This window comes from Pseudopipra pipra, chromosome 7 (assembly GCF_036250125.1).
Source record: "Pseudopipra pipra isolate bDixPip1 chromosome 7, bDixPip1.hap1, whole genome shotgun sequence".
NCBI classification, from domain to species: Eukaryota; Metazoa; Chordata; class Aves; order Passeriformes; family Pipridae; genus Pseudopipra; species Pseudopipra pipra.
The window spans coordinates 21,748,425-21,771,076 of NC_087555.1; the positions used below are offsets into that span (position 1 = coordinate 21,748,425).

Below are 22,652 nucleotides of genomic sequence, written 5' to 3' on the forward strand. Positions count from 1 at the left end.
TGGGACGCACAAAGCCCCACTTACAGGGCCGCCCCCGAGGCCCGGCACTCCCAACAGTGGCCTGACGGCCTAAGGCCGGGGGGGGGGATCACGCTGGCACATCACCAGCAGGACAGGCAGCCCCGCAGCGCAGGCACACGCCCAGGCCCTGGCTACAGGCGGGTCACGGTGCCTGCACCGCCACTAACGGGCTTCGCTCTGTCCTGGGGAAGAAGGGGCAAGGCTGGGCCCTGTCTCCACCCGTGGGTTCAGAGGGCACCCCCCGGTTGCTGCACAGAGCCCCTCTTTCCCTCCTGGGAAGTCTAAGCTACACTAGCCTCACTTTTGCTATGGGGGATAAAACACAAGCTCACTTGCTCACTCACACCGACAAAGACAAAAACACAAAGGGGGAACGTCCCAGAAGAGGGAGCAGGCTCTGTGCAGCCAACGCGTGGGGAGCCATCCCTCCCTCTGGGCAGGAGAGCAGAGCCTCAGCCCTGCCCCGGGCTCTGCAGAGGCCAGAGGGGCCTCAGCACACTGAGGGGCTCCACAACTGGCCCAGGGACCAAGGCCGTGACACGCCCCAGCTACAGGGGGTCACTCTGGCCAGGGGGCTTAAGCAGGCACAAAGGTGCCAGGGGGGAACAGCCCTGCCCTGCTTACAGGGCGGGCTGGGGGTCAGGAAAAGCGCTACCCTGCTTACAGGGCGGGCTGGGGGTCAGGAAAAGCGCTACCCTGCTTACAGGGCGGGCTGGGGGTCAAGAAAAGCCCTGCCCTGTTTACAGGGCGGGCTGGGGGTCAGGAAAAGCCCTGCCCTGTTTACAGGGCGGGCTGGGGGTCAGGAAAAGCCCTGCCCTGCTTACAGGGCGGGCTGGGGGTCAGGAAAAGCCCTGCCCTGCTTACAGGGCGGGCTGGGGGTCAGGAAAAGCCCTGCCCTGTTTACAGGGCGGGCTGGGGGTCAGGAAAAGCCCTGCCCTGCTTACAGGGCGGGCTGGGGGTCAGGAAAAGCCCTGCCCTGCTTACAGGGCGGGCTGGGGGTGAGGAAAAGCCCTGCCCTGCTTACATGGTGGGCTGGGGGTCAGGAAAAGCCCTGCCCTGCTTACAGGGCGGGCTGGGGGTCAGGAAAAGCCCTGCCCTGCTTACAGGGCGGGCTGGAGGTCAGGAAAAGCCCTGCCCTGCTTACAGGGCGGGCTGGGGGTCAGGAAAAGCTCTGCCCTGCTTACAGGGCGGGCAGGGGGTCAGGAAAAGCCCTGCCCTGCTTACAGGGCGGGCTGGGGGTCAGGAAAAGCCCTGCCCTGCTTACAGGGCGGGCTGGGGGTCAGGAAAAGCCCTACCCTGCTTACAGGGTGGGCTGGGGGTCGGGAGAGCTCCGTTTCTCCCCTCGGGTGCGGAGATGGGGGCTCTCACCCTCCTTACAGGGTTGCCCCTCTCTCCGGGCAGCCAAAGGAGCGCCATGGCCAAAGGCCAGCAAAGCAAATCAAAGACCCAGCCCTGCTTACAGGGAGGTCGCCCAGCGCAAAGCCAGCCGGGGCAGCCTGAAGGTGCCCGCTGGACTCTTACGGATCCCTGCCCGGGGGGGGCCAGGGAGGTGCATTTGCCCAGAGGGTCCCTGTCGTGCCCCCTCTTGAGCTCGACGCTGCTGCTCCTCTCCTTGGCTCTTGCCTCGCTGGTCCACTCTTGAGCTCGACGCTGCTGCTCCTCTTCTTCGCTCTTGCCTCGAAGTTCCACTCCTGTGTCTTCTTTCTTCTCCGACGGCTTCTGCCAAGGCAGGAGGACACAGTTGAGCCTGAGAAACACCAGCTCCTCCCCAAGAAGGAAACCCCGTCCCTACACCCCCAGAGGGAGATCTCCAAGCCACTACCCACCCACAGGCCCCCCCAGCTCCACAAACCCCTGCAAACTTCACTTGGTCTCACCAGAGCGACGCAGTCCCATCCGCTGCTGGGAGCCGGGCCCTCTGGGCAAAGGCAGCTGGGCATGCAAAGCAGTGGCCAAAGAGGCTGCACCCCTGCTTACAGGGGGCTCCGGCCGCTGCCTGGAGCGCAAAGTGCCCGGGACTCCAGGGCACTGGCCCCGACTTACAGGGCAGCCCTGGGCCCAAAGGCCCGCGGAGGCTCCTTCTCTCCGCTTCGGGGGCATCTGACCCGCTCCCCGCTAACGGGGCGGTCGCCCCGCACAGGCTGCCAGCTGAGGGAGCACAAAGGCTCCCAGACCCGGACCCTGCTTACAGGCGGGTTCACACCCAGGGAGCCACGGAGCTCGGCCTTCCCCCGAGGACAGGGAGGGCACACGCCCAGCCCCACGCCTGTGAAAGGGTGGGGACCCCACGGGACACTCGCCTGGTTACAGGGGGTCCCTCCAACCGCCCGCCGGGCACGGGGGACGCACAAAGCCCCACTTACAGGGCCGCCCCCGAGGCCCGGCACTCCCAACAGTGGCCTGACGGCCTAAGGCCGGGGGGGGGGATCACGCTGGCACATCACCAGCAGGACAGGCAGCCCCGCAGCGCAGGCACACGCCCACGCCCTGGCTACAGGCGGGTCACGGTGCCTGCACCGCCACTAACGGGCTTCGCTCTGTCCTGGGGAAGAAGGGGCAAGGCTGGGCCCTGTCTCCACCCGTGGGTTCAGAGGGCACCCCCCGGTTGCTGCACAGAGCCCCTCTTTCCCTCCTGGGAAGTCTAAGCTACACTAGCCTCACTTTTGCTATGGGGGATAAAACACAAGCTCACTTGCTCACTCACACCGACAAAGACAAAAACACAAAGGGGGAACGTCCCAGAAGAGGGAGCAGGCTCTGTGCAGCCAACGCGTGGGGAGCCATCCCTCCCTCTGGGCAGGAGAGCAGAGCCTCAGCCCTGCCCCGGGCTCTGCAGAGGCCAGAGGGGCCTCAGCACACTGAGGGGCTCCACAACTGGCCCAGGAACCAAGGCCGTGACACGCCCCAGCTACAGGGGGTCACTCTGGCCAGGGGGCTTAAGCAGGCACAAAGGTGCCAGGGGGGAACAGCCCTGCCCTGCTTACAGGGCGGGCTGGGGGTCAGGAAAAGCCCTGCCCTGCTTACAGGGCGGGCTGGGGGTCAGGAAAAGCCCTGCCCTGCTTACAGGGCGGGCTGGGGGTCAGGAAAAGCCCTGCCCTGCTTACAGGGCGGGCTGGGGGTCAGGAAAAGCCCTGCCCTGCTTACAGGGCGGGCTGGGGGTCAGGAAAAGCCCTGCCCTGCTTACAGGGCGGGCTGGGGGTCAGGAAAAGCCCTGCCCTGCTTACAGGGCGGGCTGGGGGTCAGGAAAAGCCCTGCCCTGCTTACAGGGCGGGCTGGGGGTCAGGAAAAGCCCTGCCCTGCTTACAGGGCGGGCTGGAGGTCAGGAAAAGCCCTGCCCTGCTTACAGGGCGGGCTGGGGGTCAGGAAAAGCTCTGCCCTGCTTACAGGGCGGGCAGGGGGTGAGGAAAAGCCCTGCCCTGCTTACAGGGCGGGCTGGGGGTCAGGAAAAGCCCTGCCCTGCTTACAGGGCGGGCTGGGGGTCAGGAAAAGCCCTACCCTGCTTACAGGGTGGGCTGGGGGTCGGGAGAGCTCCGTTTCCCCCCTCGGGTGCGGAGATGGGGGCTCTCACCCTCCTTACAGGGTTGCCCCTCTCTCCGGGCAGCCAAAGGAGCGCCATGGCCAAAGGCCAGCAAAGCAAATCAAAGACCCAGCCCTGCTTACAGGGAGGTCGCCCAGCGCAAAGCCAGCCGGGGCAGCCTGAAGGTGCCCGCTGGACTCTTACGGATCCCTGCCCGGGGGGGGCCAGGGAGGTGCATTTGCCCAGAGGGTCCCTGTCGTGCCCCCTCTTGAGCTCGACGCTGCTGCTCCTCTTCTTCGCTCTTGCCTCGAAGTTCCACTCCTGTGTCTTCTTTCTTCTCCGACGGCTTCTGCCAAGGCAGGAGGACACAGTTGAGCCTGAGAAACACCAGCTCCTCCCCAAGAAGGAAACCCCGTCCCTACACCCCCAGAGGGAGATCTCCAAGCCACTACCCACCCACAGGCCCCCCCAGCTCCACAAACCCCTGCAAACTTCACTTGGTCTCACCAGAGCGACGCAGTCCCATCCGCTGCTGGGAGCCGGGCCCTCTGGGCAAAGGCAGCTGGGCATGCAAAGCAGTGGCCAAAGAGGCTGCACCCCTGCTTACAGGGGGCTCCGGCCGCTGCCTGGAGCGCAAAGTGCCCGGGACTCCAGGGCACTGGCCCCGACTTACAGGGCAGCCCTGGGCCCAAAGGCCCGCGGAGGCTCCTTCTCTCCGCTTCGGGGGCATCTGACCCGCTCCCCGCTAACGGGGCGGTCGCCCCGCACAGGCTGCCAGCTGAGGGAGCACAAAGGTTCCCAGACCCGGACCCTGCTTACAGGCGGGTTCACACCCAGGGAGCCACGGAGCTCGGCCTTCCCCCGAGGACAGGGAGGGCACACGCCCAGCCCCACGCCTGTGAAAGGGTGGGGACCCCACGGGACACTCGCCTGGTTACAGGGGGTCCCTCCAACCGCCCGCCGGGCACGGGGGACGCACAAAGCCCCACTTACAGGGCCGCCCCCGAGGCCCGGCACTCCCAACAGTGGCCTGACGGCCTAAGGCCGGGGGGGGGGGATCACGCTGGCACATCACCAGCAGGACAGGCAGCCCCGCAGCGCAGGCACACGCCCACGCCCTGGCTACAGGCGGGTCACGGTGCCTGCACCGCCACTAACGGGCTTCGCTCTGTCCTGGGGAAGAAGGGGCAAGGCTGGGCCCTGTCTCCACCCGTGGGTTCAGAGGGCACCCCCCGGTTGCTGCACAGAGCCCCTCTTTCCCTCCTGGGAAGTCTAAGCTACACTAGCCTCACTTTTGCTATGGGGGATAAAACACAAGCTCACTTGCTCACTCACACCGACAAAGACAAAAACACAAAGGGGGAACGTCCCAGAAGAGGGAGCAGGCTCTGTGCAGCCAACGCGTGGGGAGCCATCCCTCCCTCTGGGCAGGAGAGCAGAGCCTCAGCCCTGCCCCGGGCTCTGCAGAGGCCAGAGGGGCCTCAGCACACTGAGGGGCTCCACAACTGGCCCAGGGACCAAGGCCGTGACACGCCCCAGCTACAGGGGGTCACTCTGGCCAGGGGGCTTAAGCAGGCACAAAGGTGCCAGGGGGGAACAGCCCTGCCCTGCTTACAGGGCGGGCTGGGGGTCAGGAAAAGCGCTACCCTGCTTACAGGGCGGGCTGGGGGTCAGGAAAAGCGCTACCCTGCTTACAGGGCGGGCTGGGGGTCAAGAAAAGCCCTGCCCTGTTTACAGGGCGGGCTGGGGGTCAGGAAAAGCCCTGCCCTGTTTACAGGGCGGGCTGGGGGTCAGGAAAAGCCCTGCCCTGCTTACAGGGCGGGCTGGGGGTCAGGAAAAGCCCTGCCCTGCTTACAGGGCGGGCTGGGGGTCAGGAAAAGCCCTGCCCTGTTTACAGGGCGGGCTGGGGGTCAGGAAAAGCCCTGCCCTGCTTACAGGGCGGGCTGGGGGTCAGGAAAAGCCCTGCCCTGCTTACAGGGCGGGCTGGGGGTGAGGAAAAGCCCTGCCCTGCTTACAGGGCGGGCTGGGGGTCAGGAAAAGCCCTGCCCTGCTTACAGGGCGGGCTGGGGGTCAGGAAAAGCCCTGCCCTGCTTACAGGGCGGGCTGGAGGTCAGGAAAAGCCCTGCCCTGCTTACAGGGCGGGCTGGGGGTCAGGAAAAGCTCTGCCCTGCTTACAGGGCGGGCAGGGGGTCAGGAAAAGCCCTGCCCTGCTTACAGGGCGGGCTGGGGGTCAGGAAAAGCCCTGCCCTGCTTACAGGGCGGGCTGGGGGTCAGGAAAAGCCCTACCCTGCTTACAGGGTGGGCTGGGGGTCGGGAGAGCTCCGTTTCTCCCCTCGGGTGCGGAGATGGGGGCTCTCACCCTCCTTACAGGGTTGCCCCTCTCTCCGGGCAGCCAAAGGAGCGCCATGGCCAAAGGCCAGCAAAGCAAATCAAAGACCCAGCCCTGCTTACAGGGAGGTCGCCCAGCGCAAAGCCAGCCGGGGCAGCCTGAAGGTGCCCGCTGGACTCTTACGGATCCCTGCCCGGGGGGGGCCAGGGAGGTGCATTTGCCCAGAGGGTCCCTGTCGTGCCCCCTCTTGAGCTCGACGCTGCTGCTCCTCTCCTTGGCTCTTGCCTCGCTGGTCCACTCTTGAGCTCGACGCTGCTGCTCCTCTTCTTCGCTCTTGCCTCGAAGTTCCACTCCTGTGTCTTCTTTCTTCTCCGACGGCTTCTGCCAAGGCAGGAGGACACAGTTGAGCCTGAGAAACACCAGCTCCTCCCCAAGAAGGAAACCCCGTCCCTACACCCCCAGAGGGAGATCTCCAAGCCACTACCCACCCACAGGCCCCCCCAGCTCCACAAACCCCTGCAAACTTCACTTGGTCTCACCAGAGCGACGCAGTCCCATCCGCTGCTGGGAGCCGGGCCCTCTGGGCAAAGGCAGCTGGGCATGCAAAGCAGTGGCCAAAGAGGCTGCACCCCTGCTTACAGGGGGCTCCGGCCGCTGCCTGGAGCGCAAAGTGCCCGGGACTCCAGGGCACTGGCCCCGACTTACAGGGCAGCCCTGGGCCCAAAGGCCCGCGGAGGCTCCTTCTCTCCGCTTCGGGGGCATCTGACCCGCTCCCCGCTAACGGGGCGGTCGCCCCGCACAGGCTGCCAGCTGAGGGAGCACAAAGGCTCCCAGACCCGGACCCTGCTTACAGGCGGGTTCACACCCAGGGAGCCACGGAGCTCGGCCTTCCCCCGAGGACAGGGAGGGCACACGCCCAGCCCCACGCCTGTGAAAGGGTGGGGACCCCACGGGACACTCGCCTGGTTACAGGGGGTCCCTCCAACCGCCCGCCGGGCACGGGGGACGCACAAAGCCCCACTTACAGGGCCGCCCCCGAGGCCCGGCACTCCCAACAGTGGCCTGACGGCCTAAGGCCGGGGGGGGGGATCACGCTGGCACATCACCAGCAGGACAGGCAGCCCCGCAGCGCAGGCACACGCCCACGCCCTGGCTACAGGCGGGTCACGGTGCCTGCACCGCCACTAACGGGCTTCGCTCTGTCCTGGGGAAGAAGGGGCAAGGCTGGGCCCTGTCTCCACCCGTGGGTTCAGAGGGCACCCCCCGGTTGCTGCACAGAGCCCCTCTTTCCCTCCTGGGAAGTCTAAGCTACACTAGCCTCACTTTTGCTATGGGGGATAAAACACAAGCTCACTTGCTCACTCACACCGACAAAGACAAAAACACAAAGGGGGAACGTCCCAGAAGAGGGAGCAGGCTCTGTGCAGCCAACGCGTGGGGAGCCATCCCTCCCTCTGGGCAGGAGAGCAGAGCCTCAGCCCTGCCCCGGGCTCTGCAGAGGCCAGAGGGGCCTCAGCACACTGAGGGGCTCCACAACTGGCCCAGGAACCAAGGCCGTGACACGCCCCAGCTACAGGGGGTCACTCTGGCCAGGGGGCTTAAGCAGGCACAAAGGTGCCAGGGGGGAACAGCCCTGCCCTGCTTACAGGGCGGGCTGGGGGTCAGGAAAAGCCCTGCCCTGCTTACAGGGCGGGCTGGGGGTCAGGAAAAGCCCTGCCCTGCTTACAGGGCGGGCTGGGGGTCAGGAAAAGCCCTGCCCTGCTTACAGGGCGGGCTGGGGGTCAGGAAAAGCCCTGCCCTGCTTACAGGGCGGGCTGGGGGTCAGGAAAAGCCCTGCCCTGCTTACAGGGCGGGCTGGGGGTCAGGAAAAGCCCTGCCCTGCTTACAGGGCGGGCTGGGGGTCAGGAAAAGCCCTGCCCTGCTTACAGGGCGGGCTGGAGGTCAGGAAAAGCCCTGCCCTGCTTACAGGGCGGGCTGGGGGTCAGGAAAAGCTCTGCCCTGCTTACAGGGCGGGCAGGGGGTGAGGAAAAGCCCTGCCCTGCTTACAGGGCGGGCTGGGGGTCAGGAAAAGCCCTGCCCTGCTTACAGGGCGGGCTGGGGGTCAGGAAAAGCCCTACCCTGCTTACAGGGTGGGCTGGGGGTCGGGAGAGCTCCGTTTCCCCCCTCGGGTGCGGAGATGGGGGCTCTCACCCTCCTTACAGGGTTGCCCCTCTCTCCGGGCAGCCAAAGGAGCGCCATGGCCAAAGGCCAGCAAAGCAAATCAAAGACCCAGCCCTGCTTACAGGGAGGTCGCCCAGCGCAAAGCCAGCCGGGGCAGCCTGAAGGTGCCCGCTGGACTCTTACGGATCCCTGCCCGGGGGGGGCCAGGGAGGTGCATTTGCCCAGAGGGTCCCTGTCGTGCCCCCTCTTGAGCTCGACGCTGCTGCTCCTCTTCTTCGCTCTTGCCTCGAAGTTCCACTCCTGTGTCTTCTTTCTTCTCCGACGGCTTCTGCCAAGGCAGGAGGACACAGTTGAGCCTGAGAAACACCAGCTCCTCCCCAAGAAGGAAACCCCGTCCCTACACCCCCAGAGGGAGATCTCCAAGCCACTACCCACCCACAGGCCCCCCCAGCTCCACAAACCCCTGCAAACTTCACTTGGTCTCACCAGAGCGACGCAGTCCCATCCGCTGCTGGGAGCCGGGCCCTCTGGGCAAAGGCAGCTGGGCATGCAAAGCAGTGGCCAAAGAGGCTGCACCCCTGCTTACAGGGGGCTCCGGCCGCTGCCTGGAGCGCAAAGTGCCCGGGACTCCAGGGCACTGGCCCCGACTTACAGGGCAGCCCTGGGCCCAAAGGCCCGCGGAGGCTCCTTCTCTCCGCTTCGGGGGCATCTGACCCGCTCCCCGCTAACGGGGCGGTCGCCCCGCACAGGCTGCCAGCTGAGGGAGCACAAAGGTTCCCAGACCCGGACCCTGCTTACAGGCGGGTTCACACCCAGGGAGCCACGGAGCTCGGCCTTCCCCCGAGGACAGGGAGGGCACACGCCCAGCCCCACGCCTGTGAAAGGGTGGGGACCCCACGGGACACTCGCCTGGTTACAGGGGGTCCCTCCAACCGCCCGCCGGGCACGGGGGACGCACAAAGCCCCACTTACAGGGCCGCCCCCGAGGCCCGGCACTCCCAACAGTGGCCTGACGGCCTAAGGCCGGGGGGGGGGATCACGCTGGCACATCACCAGCAGGACAGGCAGCCCCGCAGCGCAGGCACACGCCCACGCCCTGGCTACAGGCGGGTCACGGTGCCTGCACCGCCACTAACGGGCTTCGCTCTGTCCTGGGGAAGAAGGGGCAAGGCTGGGCCCTGTCTCCACCCGTGGGTTCAGAGGGCACCCCCCGGTTGCTGCACAGAGCCCCTCTTTCCCTCCTGGGAAGTCTAAGCTACACTAGCCTCACTTTTGCTATGGGGGATAAAACACAAGCTCACTTGCTCACTCACACCGACAAAGACAAAAACACAAAGGGGGAACGTCCCAGAAGAGGGAGCAGGCTCTGTGCAGCCAACGCGTGGGGAGCCATCCCTCCCTCTGGGCAGGAGAGCAGAGCCTCAGCCCTGCCCCGGGCTCTGCAGAGGCCAGAGGGGCCTCAGCACACTGAGGGGCTCCACAACTGGCCCAGGGACCAAGGCCGTGACACGCCCCAGCTACAGGGGGTCACTCTGGCCAAGGGGCTTAAGCAGGCACAAAGGTGCCAGGGGGGAACAGCCCTGCCCTGCTTACAGGGCGGGCTGGGGGTCAGGAAAAGCGCTACCCTGCTTACAGGGCGGGCTGGGGGTCAGGAAAAGCGCTACCCTGCTTACAGGGCGGGCTGGGGGTCAAGAAAAGCCCTGCCCTGTTTACAGGGCGGGCTGGGGGTCAGGAAAAGCCCTGCCCTGTTTACAGGGCGGGCTGGGGGTCAGGAAAAGCCCTGCCCTGCTTACAGGGCGGGCTGGGGGTCAGGAAAAGCCCTGCCCTGCTTACAGGGCGGGCTGGGGGTCAGGAAAAGCCCTGCCCTGTTTACAGGGCGGGCTGGGGGTCAGGAAAAGCCCTGCCCTGCTTACAGGGCGGGCTGGGGGTCAGGAAAAGCCCTGCCCTGCTTACAGGGCGGGCTGGGGGTGAGGAAAAGCCCTGCCCTGCTTACAGGGCGGGCTGGGGGTCAGGAAAAGCCCTGCCCTGCTTACAGGGCGGGCTGGGGGTCAGGAAAAGCCCTGCCCTGCTTACAGGGCGGGCTGGAGGTCAGGAAAAGCCCTGCCCTGCTTACAGGGCGGGCTGGGGGTCAGGAAAAGCTCTGCCCTGCTTACAGGGCGGGCAGGGGGTCAGGAAAAGCCCTGCCCTGCTTACAGGGCGGGCTGGGGGTCAGGAAAAGCCCTGCCCTGCTTACAGGGCGGGCTGGGGGTCAGGAAAAGCCCTACCCTGCTTACAGGGTGGGCTGGGGGTCGGGAGAGCTCCGTTTCCCCCCTCGGGTGCGGAGATGGGGGCTCTCACCCTCCTTACAGGGTTGCCCCTCTCTCCGGGCAGCCAAAGGAGCGCCATGGCCAAAGGCCAGCAAAGCAAATCAAAGACCCAGCCCTGCTTACAGGGAGGTCGCCCAGCGCAAAGCCAGCCGGGGCAGCCTGAAGGTGCCCGCTGGACTCTTACGGATCCCTGCCCGGGGGGGGCCAGGGAGGTGCATTTGCCCAGAGGGTCCCTGTCGTGCCCCCTCTTGAGCTCGACGCTGCTGCTCCTCTTCTTCGCTCTTGCCTCGAAGTTCCACTCCTGTGTCTTCTTTCTTCTCCGACGGCTTCTGCCAAGGCAGGAGGACACAGTTGAGCCTGAGAAACACCAGCTCCTCCCCAAGAAGGAAACCCCGTCCCTACACCCCCAGAGGGAGATCTCCAAGCCACTACCCACCCACAGGCCCCCCCAGCTCCACAAACCCCTGCAAACTTCACTTGGTCTCACCAGAGCGACGCAGTCCCATCCGCTGCTGGGAGCCGGGCCCTCTGGGCAAAGGCAGCTGGGCATGCAAAGCAGTGGCCAAAGAGGCTGCACCCCTGCTTACAGGGGGCTCCGGCCGCTGCCTGGAGCGCAAAGTGCCCGGGACTCCAGGGCACTGGCCCCGACTTACAGGGCAGCCCTGGGCCCAAAGGCCCGCGGAGGCTCCTTCTCTCCGCTTCGGGGGCATCTGACCCGCTCCCCGCTAACGGGGCGGTCGCCCCGCACAGGCTGCCAGCTGAGGGAGCACAAAGGCTCCCAGACCCGGACCCTGCTTACAGGCGGGTTCACACCCAGGGAGCCACGGAGCTCGGCCTTCCCCCGAGGACAGGGAGGGCACACGCCCAGCCCCACGCCTGTGAAAGGGTGGGGACCCCACGGGACACTCGCCTGGTTACAGGGGGTCCCTCCAACCGCCCGCCGGGCACGGGGGACGCACAAAGCCCCACTTACAGGGCCGCCCCCGAGGCCCGGCACTCCCAACAGTGGCCTGACGGCCTAAGGCCGGGGGGGGGGATCACGCTGGCACATCACCAGCAGGACAGGCAGCCCCGCAGCGCAGGCACACGCCCACGCCCTGGCTACAGGCGGGTCACGGTGCCTGCACCGCCACTAACGGGCTTCGCTCTGTCCTGGGGAAGAAGGGGCAAGGCTGGGCCCTGTCTCCACCCGTGGGTTCAGAGGGCACCCCCCGGTTGCTGCACAGAGCCCCTCTTTCCCTCCTGGGAAGTCTAAGCTACACTAGCCTCACTTTTGCTATGGGGGATAAAACACAAGCTCACTTGCTCACTCACACCGACAAAGACAAAAACACAAAGGGGGAACGTCCCAGAAGAGGGAGCAGGCTCTGTGCAGCCAACGCGTGGGGAGCCATCCCTCCCTCTGGGCAGGAGAGCAGAGCCTCAGCACTGCCCCGGGCTCTGCAGAGGCCAGAGGGGCCTCAGCACACTGAGGGGCTCCACAACTGGCCCAGGGACCAAGGCCGTGACACGCCCCAGCTACAGGGGGTCACTCTGGCCAAGGGGCTTAAGCAGGCACAAAGGTGCCAGGGGGGAACAGCCCTGCCCTGCTTACAGGGCGGGCTGGGGGTCAGGAAAAGCCCTGCCCTGCTTACAGGGCGGGCTGGGGGTCAGGAAAAGCGCTACCCTGCTTACAGGGCGGGCTGGGGGTCAAGAAAAGCCCTGCCCTGTTTACAGGGCGGGCTGGGGGTCAGGAAAAGCCCTGCCCTGTTTACAGGGCGGGCTGGGGGTCAGGAAAAGCCCTGCCCTGTTTACAGGGCGGGCTGGGGGTCAGGAAAAGCCCTGCCCTGCTTACAGGGCGGGCTGGGGGTCAGGAAAAGCCCTGCCCTGTTTACAGGGCGGGCTGGGGGTCAGGAAAAGCCCTGCCCTGCTTACAGGGCGGGCTGGGGGTCAGGAAAAGCCCTGCCCTGCTTACAGGGCGGGCTGGGGGTCAGGAAAAGCCCTGCCCTGCTTACAGGGCGGGCTGGGGGTCAGGAAAAGCCCTACCCTGCTTACAGGGTGGGCTGGGGGTCGGGAGAGCTCCGTTTCTCCCCTCGGGTGCGGAGATGGGGGCTCTCACCCTCCTTACAGGGTTGCCCCTCTCTCCGGGCAGCCAAAGGAGCGCCATGGCCAAAGGCCAGCAAAGCAAATCAAAGACCCAGCCCTGCTTACAGGGAGGTCGCCCAGCGCAAAGCCAGCCGGGGCAGCCTGAAGGTGCCCGCTGGACTCTTACGGATCCCTGCCCGGGGGGGGCCAGGGAGGTGCATTTGCCCAGAGGGTCCCTGTCGTGCCCCCTCTTGAGCTCGACGCTGCTGCTCCTCTCCTTGGCTCTTGCCTCGCTGGTCCACTCTTGAGCTCGACGCTGCTGCTCCTCTTCTTCGCTCTTGCCTCGAAGTTCCACTCCTGTGTCTTCTTTCTTCTCCGACGGCTTCTGCCAAGGCAGGAGGACACAGTTGAGCCTGAGAAACACCAGCTCCTCCCCAAGAAGGAAACCCCGTCCCTACACCCCCAGAGGGAGATCTCCAAGCCACTACCCACCCACAGGCCCCCCCAGCTCCACAAACCCCTGCAAACTTCACTTGGTCTCACCAGAGCGACGCAGTCCCATCCGCTGCTGGGAGCCGGGCCCTCTGGGCAAAGGCAGCTGGGCATGCAAAGCAGTGGCCAAAGAGGCTGCACCCCTGCTTACAGGGGGCTCCGGCCGCTGCCTGGAGCGCAAAGTGCCCGGGACTCCAGGGCACTGGCCCCGACTTACAGGGCAGCCCTGGGCCCAAAGGCCCGCGGAGGCTCCTTCTCTCCGCTTCGGGGGCATCTGACCCGCTCCCCGCTAACGGGGCGGTCGCCCCGCACAGGCTGCCAGCTGAGGGAGCACAAAGGCTCCCAGACCCGGACCCTGCTTACAGGCGGGTTCACACCCAGGGAGCCACGGAGCTCGGCCTTCCCCCGAGGACAGGGAGGGCACACGCCCAGCCCCACGCCTGTGAAAGGGTGGGGACCCCACGGGACACTCGCCTGGTTACAGGGGGTCCCTCCAACCGCCCGCCGGGCACGGGGGACGCACAAAGCCCCACTTACAGGGCCGCCCCCGAGGCCCGGCACTCCCAACAGTGGCCTGACGGCCTAAGGCCGGGGGGGGGGATCACGCTGGCACATCACCAGCAGGACAGGCAGCCCCGCAGCGCAGGCACACGCCCAGGCCCTGGCTACAGGCGGGTCACGGTGCCTGCACCGCCACTAACGGGCTTCGCTCTGTCCTGGGGAAGAAGGGGCAAGGCTGGGCCCTGTCTCCACCCGTGGGTTCAGAGGGCACCCCCCGGTTGCTGCACAGAGCCCCTCTTTCCCTCCTGGGAAGTCTAAGCTACACTAGCCTCACTTTTGCTATGGGGGATAAAACACAAGCTCACTTGCTCACTCACACCGACAAAGACAAAAACACAAAGGGGGAACGTCCCAGAAGAGGGAGCAGGCTCTGTGCAGCCAACGCGTGGGGAGCCATCCCTCCCTCTGGGCAGGAGAGCAGAGCCTCAGCCCTGCCCCGGGCTCTGCAGAGGCCAGAGGGGCCTCAGCACACTGAGGGGCTCCACAACTGGCCCAGGAACCAAGGCCGTGACACGCCCCAGCTACAGGGGGTCACTCTGGCCAGGGGGCTTAAGCAGGCACAAAGGTGCCAGGGGGGAACAGCCCTGCCCTGCTTACAGGGCGGGCTGGGGGTCAAGAAAAGCCCTGCCCTGCTTACAGGGCGGGCTGGGGGTCAGGAAAAGCCCTGCCCTGCTTACAGGGCGGGCTGGGGGTCAGGAAAAGCCCTGCCCTGCTTACAGGGCGGGCTGGGGGTCAGGAAAAGCCCTGCCCTGCTTACAGGGCGGGCTGGGGGTCAGGAAAAGCCCTGCCCTGCTTACAGGGCGGGCTGGGGGTCAGGAAAAGCCCTGCCCTGCTTACAGGGCGGGCTGGGGGTCAGGAAAAGCCCTGCCCTGCTTACAGGGCGGGCTGGGGGTCAGGAAAAGCCCTGCCCTGCTTACAGGGCGGGCTGGGGGTCAGGAAAAGCCCTGCCCTGCTTACAGGGCGGGCTGGGGGTCAGGAAAAGCCCTGCCCTGCTTACAGGGCGGGCTGGGGGTCAGGAAAAGCCCTGCCCTGCTTACAGGGCGGGCAGGGGGTCAGGAAAAGCCCTGCCCTGCTTACAGGGCGGGCTGGGGGTCAGGAAAAGCCCTGCCCTGCTTACAGGGCGGGCTGGGGGTCAGGAAAAGCCCTACCCTGCTTAAAGGGTTGGCTGGGGGTCGGGAGAGCTCCGTTTCCCCCCTCGGGTGCGGAGATGGGGGCTCTCACCCTCCTTACAGGGTTGCCCCTCTCTCCGGGCAGCCAAAGGAGCGCCATGGCCAAAGGCCAGCAAAGCAAATCAAAGACCCAGCCCTGCTTACAGGGAGGTCGCCCAGCGCAAAGCCAGCCGGGGCAGCCTGAAGGTGCCCGCTGGACTCTTACGGATCCCTGCCCGGGGGGGGCCAGGGAGGTGCATTTGCCCAGAGGGTCCCTGTCGTGCCCCCTCTTGAGCTCGACGCTGCTGCTCCTCTTCTTCGCTCTTGCCTCGAAGTTCCACTCCTGTATCTTCTTTCTTCTCCGACGGCTTCTGCCAAGGCAGGAGGACACAGTTGAGCCTGAGAAACACCAGCTCCTCCCCAAGAAGGAAACCCCGTCCCTACACCCCCAGAGGGACATCTCCAAGCCACTACCCACCCACCCACAGGCCCCCCCAGCTCCACAAGTCCCTCCAAACTTCACTTGGGGTAGGGCACCAGCAGCTGCAGGGGCTGCGATGAGGGGGCAACGGATGGACTTGTGTTGCGGAGTCAGGGGGGTCCTGTAACTCTTTTTGGCTCCGCAGTGGTCATGAGACTTCTGCAGAGCAATGGACACAGCCAGCTTACTCCTGTCATGAGGCAGAAGTTAAAGTGCCTCTTCCGTCACCACCAGTTCAACTATACAGGTAACAAATGCATAACAGTTCAAACACCACCATGGCACTCCTACCAAGAAACCAACCCACAGCCCTCGCCAGCCTCAGAACAGCTTCTATGCTGAAGACTGCCTGATGGAGGAGGAAGATTAGAAACTGACACCCTAGAAATCTTAGCTGAGCTGTGGCAAACCGAACTCAGCGAGATGAGAGAACCAGAAGGAAGACAAGCAGTTTTGGATCCTGCAGAAGAGGAAGAACAGCAAACACAGCTACAGCTACTACTTCAACTTGAAGAAGAGAACACAGACTGGGAAAGCACACAAAACATATTCCTTCCCAAGCCGAGACCATTAGTGAAGTCCAAGCTACCAGTGTTAAAATGGACAATATATATATTGGCTATGTGGCTAATGATAGCAGCTGTTGGTTTTATGCTGCGAGAATTTTAGCTGGAACAACACAATCCACCTACTGACACAACCAACAATATAAAGGTAACATTGCAAAACACAGCAGACATAGAACTATCAGCTACCATATTTAACTTACTAAGTCACAAAAGGAGAACTTTACTAATTGACAAATCATCTACTATTATAAAAAGTTCTTTTGTGTTACAGAGGGGAACAATAGAAATACTAGGAGGGACCCTAAATCGATTATTTACTTCTCACTATTTTAAAATGCTGTTATCCAGTATGCCATACACAAACAAATAGCAAAGAAACAACCAATCACAATTTCAACTGCAGAAACACATAACCCTTTACACACAGTCACTGCAAAAGCCTTGATAAAGCGAAACAAACAAATCCCTCATACAACACAAGCCCAAAGATGCCTTACAAGGCTGCAACATAGAGCAATACACACCTCCAAATCCATTCAAAACACAAACATGCATAAATTGGCCTATACTCAAATTAAACAACTAGAATGGAAGGCAAAGAGAGCAGTATCAAACATTTTTAACAAGAGAACAGATGTAACCTCACAATGGCTCTTAAAAAACATCCAAACCTGTTTAACAAGTTTTGTTAAACTAGCACCCCCAAAACAAAACAGAGACATCATAACCAGCAATAGCCCAGACATTAACCCTGTTTTCAACGGACCCACTGAAATCACTCATTCTGTAGAACAGAGGCTGCCTCAGTCAAAGAGGAAGTCAATTAACAGCGGATTTTTCCCAAAGGCAGTTTCATTGCAGCTAAACCCACAAGTGGCCCAAGAACCAAATAGCCCTAAATCCATGATACAGTGGCCTTTCCTTAAAACAGAGGTGATGCATTTACACACAACACTAGAAAACCATATAAACACAGCCTTGCTACGTACAAAAACCCTTTCACTAATCTATCAATCTCTCCAAGTAGAGAGAAATGGATTTTCATACTTTTTACCCCTGTCTCAGAGTGCAAAAAGATTAGAATTTTTGAAAACCAAGATTTTACAAATGACTTTTTAGTTGAAGAAAAGCATAAAAAACACTTCTTGCATAATTGCCTTTGCAAAACAAGAAATAATGTGTTGCCCCCCAAACATAACAATGGTTTACTGCTTAACAACTGGGTGGAATTAGATTTTGTCATCTTCTACCACTATTCCTTTTCCTATAAAAACTTTCCTACTAACTCTTTGGCTAAACAAACAAGTGACCTGCCTTTTGGTGAGGAAAACAACAAGCAAACCCCTCTCATCTCTCACTCAAAATCTCCTTTCTTACATAATACGGGAAAAAGAAAACAAAACATAGCAAACTAAAACTTTATTAACTATTCACTCATACCACTGCATTTTACATTTTCAAGAAAATATAAATTTTACTTCTAACATTTGTGGTTTTTTCTTTTTTGTTTTCAAATCACTTTTCTTAAAAGTACTGTAAATTGTTTTCTTAACAATAGAAATAAAGGGTAGAAAATAGTTTAAAAACATTTACACATGGAATAAAATTTAGCATCTCACTATTTTAAAGCCCAATATATTCATTAATTCATATTTTTTAAATATAAAACTGGCTGATACAAAACTTTCATTAGGTTTAGCAGTTTCATATTCTTCTAGCTATGCTAAAGAATGCAAGATAAACATTTTATCAATCAGCAAAAAAAATTGCTACACATATTATAAAAACTGGAGCAATATAAGCAATTTACTAGGGAGATAAACTTGAATTAAATAAATTTACCCACAGATTGTTTCAGCATAGATTGCATGCTGATTACCAATCAATTGCTGGACTCAAGATGAAAAAGAAGATTTGAAACCTTCTGTTTTAGTGTAAAGAGAGAGAAAAATTCTCTTTGTCACCTAAAAGCTCTTGCTATTGCCTTTCACTACGTAAATTGGTGTCATTTTAACCAAAAACATTTATTTCCACAAAACCAGAACACTACAGCTTTAAAAAATTTTTCCCTATTTTTTCATTAATTTCCCAGTAGCTTTATTTGAATTATTAAAAATAAAAGTTATTAGAAGTTATTAAATTCTCAAATACATCCACATACATGCAATTATCATAACAATGTTATTCAAATAATAAGTATAGAATCTTAAACATCCCCATATTTGTTACATTCAAATATTCTCAAAATATTTTGCAATCACAGAAGAACATACATAATGTCAAAAAGAGTGCAAAATAGCTGCTTGTAAATTGCAACTACCTGAGAGACTGAATTAAACCTGGTTACAGTTGGTGTAACTGATATTATTAAGAAATGGGGACTGTAAAACATTCAAAAAAAAATTTAACAGGACCAACAATGGAATCTCCAATACAAAGAAAACTACACAACGAAAGATGTAGTAAGTAAATGGGACACTAAGACCATCTACATCTGGACAAACTAAAGAAGACAACAGAACAATAAGGTACAAACTGTGGACCGGGACTCTATAGAAGTTTTACAACTTACTCATACATGCAAGACATTTAAATTGTTTTGTAATTAACCTATGAATGTTATAATTGATTCATGCTATGCTACTTTCACATCTCGAAGCCTCCTTCCTTCGAGATTTCACTAACCCTCATTTACCTAGAAAAATACACACCACATAATTCCTTGTTAATCACACAAAATCTAACTCTTACATAAGACACATCCATTCACACATATTCCAGATAGAATAATACAACACACACTAGAAAAAGGCAAAAGATACTACCAAATACTAATTTGTTTTGCAATTTCAAACACTCTAAAAACCATAAACACAAACAATGATCCTGTATGTTATTCAACAAAAGCTAAAACACATCTCACAAATCAGAAGATATTCCATTCCACAAACACGCTGCACTCACCCACAGAACAACTGTAAAAAGAGCACACTGCACACTAAAAGAAATGCTTCAAAGGCAAAAAAGAGGGGAGTTGGTATATAGCCCCCAGGAACGCTTATGGAAAGCATTATATGTTCTAAATTTCTTAAACTGTGATGATACAAACCGTAGCAGGTATGAATACCAACATAAAACTCAAATACTTTCATCTTCCAAAGCACCAGTTATGATTAAAAATCTAATATCTAGGCAATGGTCAGGACAGTAGATCTCAGAACTTGAGGGAGGATATATGCCTGTGTATCCCAGGGTACCAAATTACAAAGGATCTCTTCTAAATGTGTCAGGCCTTATATTAGCCCTCCCTCACAACAGAAACAATCACCAGAAAAAATGAGTGAAGAAATTGGATTTGAAGAAACATAACCAACAATAGTAAAAGGAACACACCACACATTGAGAAACATGCTATAAAAACACAAAAAAGGGAGGTAAAGACATATGGGTCTGGTCTCTATATGTGTAAATCTACATTAACACTTCTTCAAAACAGGAACAATCACGAAGAAGCAATAAATAAACAGAACCAAAAGAAACACACAAACAGTAACCAATACAAAACCAAAACTCCATGATCCAAACACAATAAAGGGTTTAAGAATGCATGTGTTAGGAGAGAATGAAACAGTGGCCATCCAATGTGAATGAGAAAGTTGAGTGGAGATATATATGTGTGTGTGAATGCAAATACACTTTACAGGAAGATATTTTAAACACTCATTCAACAACACTACCTCAAACAACACTACTTTAAACACAACATCTACAACCCAACACATTTCCCTTTCAAACAAAGATGATGCCTTTACCCAATCACACAAAATTACCCTCAGATAAAAGGTTCTACACATCTACAAACCCTGGGTAATTCAAGGTTGCTTGAATGTTGCACGAACTAATAAAGTTGTAAACAGCTCAATAAAGGCCTTGTGATGATAGGCCCTGGTTTTTATAAACAGTTAAGATAAGATTGGTTACATTAATGATGTTTAAAAAAAATGTATTGTTTTACAACTTGTTAATTATTTAGAGAAGGGGAGACGTAGCAAGGAATTATGGGAGTTGTAGTTTTCCACGTTCTCACGCATGCTCAATCAATACTTGATTGTCATTGTTTGGAAGATCATGTGACATGTTTAAGCGCTGTATTTAAACCAAACTGTTTTGTAATAAGCCTTAACTCTGCCCTGGCAGTTGATTGTGTCACCGGCGGGGTTTGTGCCTGCCTTACTCACACTTCACCTCACTCACACTTTACCTGAGATCTTCCCTCAAGACATCCCCTGGATATGCTTTCCAAGTTCCCTCAGCTTTACCTCTGTGAAACTCTCAGTCCCCTCTGTGTTACCTCACCAAGGGTGACAGAGTTCAAGAAGCTTTTTCCTCAGTAACTCCAGTGAAACACCCTGCTGCCCCTGCTGCTCAACAATCCCTACCTCTGTAACAGCCCAAAAATCTCATCTAGGGCGACTCCACAACCTTTTATCGAGCTTCTCTAAAGCGCCTTTCACCTGCGCCCGTCCCACAGACCGGGGGAGGAGGGGACACCGAGGCTGAGGGGAGGGCGGGAAAAGCAGCGCAGCAACAGCGACCAACCCGCCCTTGCTCTGCCCCACCCCGTCTCGTCTCCCTCAGGGCACCCTCAGGGCCCCTCGGTGACCCTTCAGAGCACCCTTTTTGGCCTGTGTCCCTCACAGCCCCTAAAGGGACACAGGAGACACCTGCGTAGCCCTCGGGCCACCCTCTTCCCCCTCAGAGATCCTCAGGGACGCATCGGACACCTGCCTCCCCCCTCAGCAACATGCGGGAAACCTGCCTTCCCCTCAGGGAGACAGAGAACACGCACCTCTCCCTCAGTGGCTCTCAAAGTTCCTCGCCGGTACCCAAGGCACCCAGTTGCCTCTCAGTGATCCTCAGCAACAAACGAGGCACCTGCTTTCCCCTCAGCGACCCTCACAGCCCCTCAGGGAACCCTCTTCACCCACAGTGACCCTCCCAGAACCCTCAGCAACACACAAGGCAACCACTTTCCCCTCAGTGATGTACCGGACACCCACCTCTTCCTCACTGACCCTCAAAGCCCCTCAGTGACACTTGGGGCACCCAATTCCTCCCCCGTGACCCTCATGGACCCTCAGCAACACACAGGGCACCTGCCTCACCCTCAGTGACACATAGGACATCCTCCTTCCCCTCAGCGATACCGGAGGCACCAGCCTCCTTCTCTTGTGACCCTTAAAACCCTCAGTGACACTCAGGACACCACATATTTCAACCCCCAAAATGTCCCCTACTCAGCTTTTCCCTCCAAGATTTTCAGTCTGTCCCTCACACTTTACCTGATATCTTCCCTCAAAACATCCCCTGCATGTGCTTTCCAAGTTCCCTCAGCTTTACTTCTCTGAAACTCTTTAGTCCCCTTTGTGTTACCTCACAAATGGGTGAGGAAGTTCAAGAGGCTTTTTCCTCAATAACTCCACTGAAAGACCGTGCTGCCCTTCTGACGCTGCTGCTCAGCACTCTGTATTACGTCTGTAACAGCCCAAAATCTCTAGGGCGACTCCACAACCTTTCATCGAGTTTCTCCAAAGCGCCTTTCACCTGCGCCCGCCTCACAGACCGGGGAGCGGCGAGACTCTGCGGCTGAGGGGGCTGAGGGGAGGGCGGGAAAAGCAGCGCAGCCTCGGCAACCGCCCCGCCCCGCCCCGCCCCGTCTGGTCTCCCTCAGGGCCCCTCAGTGACCCTTCAGAGCACCCTTTTAGCCCTGTGTCCCTCACAGCCCCTAAAGGGACACAGGAGACACTTGCGTAGCCCTCGGGGCACCCTCTTCCCCCTCAGAGACACACAGAACACCCACCTCTCCCTCAGTGATACAGGGCATGCTCAGATCCCTCTCAGTGAATCACGCAGCCCCTTAGGGGTATACAAGGTACCCACCTCCCCCTCAGGGACACAGCTGGCACCACTTTCCTGGAATAATTTTTTTTTTCAAATGATCAAGTTGGGATCATTCACACCTGAAAGTCCTTAAAGAAAACCACATTTGGCTGAGGCACTTCACACACACTAACCAGCTTTTGAGATGGATTTTGGAATGCTCAGGAAATTACAGAAGCATGAAACCTGTGAATAATTTAGGAGTATTTTTGAAGGACTTGTAGTTAAAGGGCCTGTTAACTTGATATGATCCAGGTGAAATACAGGAAAAAGGCAAAGGATTTCAGTGATAAAGAATTAAATTAATACAATTAATTTATAGAAAATAGGCCTAATTTAACTCTTTGAGAGATTACAGATGTAATCCTACTGTGGAGATATCATATGCTTTAACTGTTAGCTTGTTAATCCAGCAAGCTCAATATGCTACTGTTCATTTAAAATAGCTGGCACTGTAGCACATACAGTCTGGAACTGATGGGTTAGAAAAATAATGCCAGTGAGAAATAATCATCAACAATGAGGCTGTTTAAAATTGTGTCTTCCAAAGGAAACATTGTGCAATGCAGTGGAATTTATACAAATTTTATATCCTTGAATACAGATTGCTGGTAATTAAACTGACACTTTGTTGTGCATATTAAAGATGCCCAGAAGCCAAAAGAGGATGGAGAATATAAGAAAATAGGATCAGATCTGGCTTGAATGAGCAAAGTACCCTTACAAAGAAGGGGGAAAGGGAAAAAGGAAATCAAAACAGTTCTGTAATGAATAGGTGTCCCCTACAGCTCAGCCCCAAGAACAAGTAAAGCTTGGGCTTTTGATGCTTGCTGTATCTGCTTGGACACCTGAGGTTTTCACCTATCTAGGCAGTTACATTTGTCACCAGTGTCACCAGGTGGGAATCTGTACTCATCTAAACTGGGTCTCCCACTTCTCATTTGAATTTTGTCTTCCTAGATGGTTGCTGAAGGAGTTTTCTCCTACCAATCTTTCTTTGTGTCTTAGTGTTTTGGGGGGCATCAGGGGAGGAAAATTCATGGGAGTGGAATTTAGAATTTGAC

The 22,652-nt window shown here is 57.7% G+C and overlaps 6 long non-coding RNA genes across 6 annotated transcripts; all 6 read right to left on the minus strand.

The window, feature by feature from the left end:
- Positions 1–1,459: 1,459 nt before the first annotated feature.
- LOC135417226 (uncharacterized) lies at positions 1,460–3,117 on the minus strand. The gene is made up of 2 exons (XR_010431971.1): positions 1,899–3,117; positions 1,460–1,740 (listed from the first exon to the last, which is right to left on the minus strand). It is a non-coding gene; the product is annotated as an uncharacterized LOC135417226 (long non-coding RNA).
- A 542-nt stretch (positions 3,118–3,659) lies between these two features.
- LOC135417227 (uncharacterized) lies at positions 3,660–5,129 on the minus strand. The gene is made up of 2 exons (XR_010431972.1): positions 4,046–5,129; positions 3,660–3,887 (listed from the first exon to the last, which is right to left on the minus strand). It is a non-coding gene; the product is annotated as an uncharacterized LOC135417227 (long non-coding RNA).
- Positions 5,130–5,967: 838 nt separating this feature from the next.
- LOC135417228 (uncharacterized) lies at positions 5,968–7,625 on the minus strand. The gene is made up of 2 exons (XR_010431973.1): positions 6,407–7,625; positions 5,968–6,248 (listed from the first exon to the last, which is right to left on the minus strand). It is a non-coding gene; the product is annotated as an uncharacterized LOC135417228 (long non-coding RNA).
- Positions 7,626–8,127: 502 nt separating this feature from the next.
- Positions 8,128–9,566, minus strand: LOC135417229 (uncharacterized). Its single transcript, XR_010431974.1, has 2 exons — positions 8,514–9,566; positions 8,128–8,355 (listed from the first exon to the last, which is right to left on the minus strand). It is a non-coding gene; the product is annotated as an uncharacterized LOC135417229 (long non-coding RNA).
- Positions 9,567–10,434: 868 nt separating this feature from the next.
- Positions 10,435–11,903, minus strand: LOC135417230 (uncharacterized). Its single transcript, XR_010431975.1, has 2 exons — positions 10,821–11,903; positions 10,435–10,662 (listed from the first exon to the last, which is right to left on the minus strand). It is a non-coding gene; the product is annotated as an uncharacterized LOC135417230 (long non-coding RNA).
- Positions 11,904–12,501: 598 nt separating this feature from the next.
- LOC135417231 (uncharacterized) lies at positions 12,502–14,020 on the minus strand. The gene is made up of 2 exons (XR_010431976.1): positions 12,941–14,020; positions 12,502–12,782 (listed from the first exon to the last, which is right to left on the minus strand). It is a non-coding gene; the product is annotated as an uncharacterized LOC135417231 (long non-coding RNA).
- Positions 14,021–22,652: the final 8,632 nt, after the last annotated feature.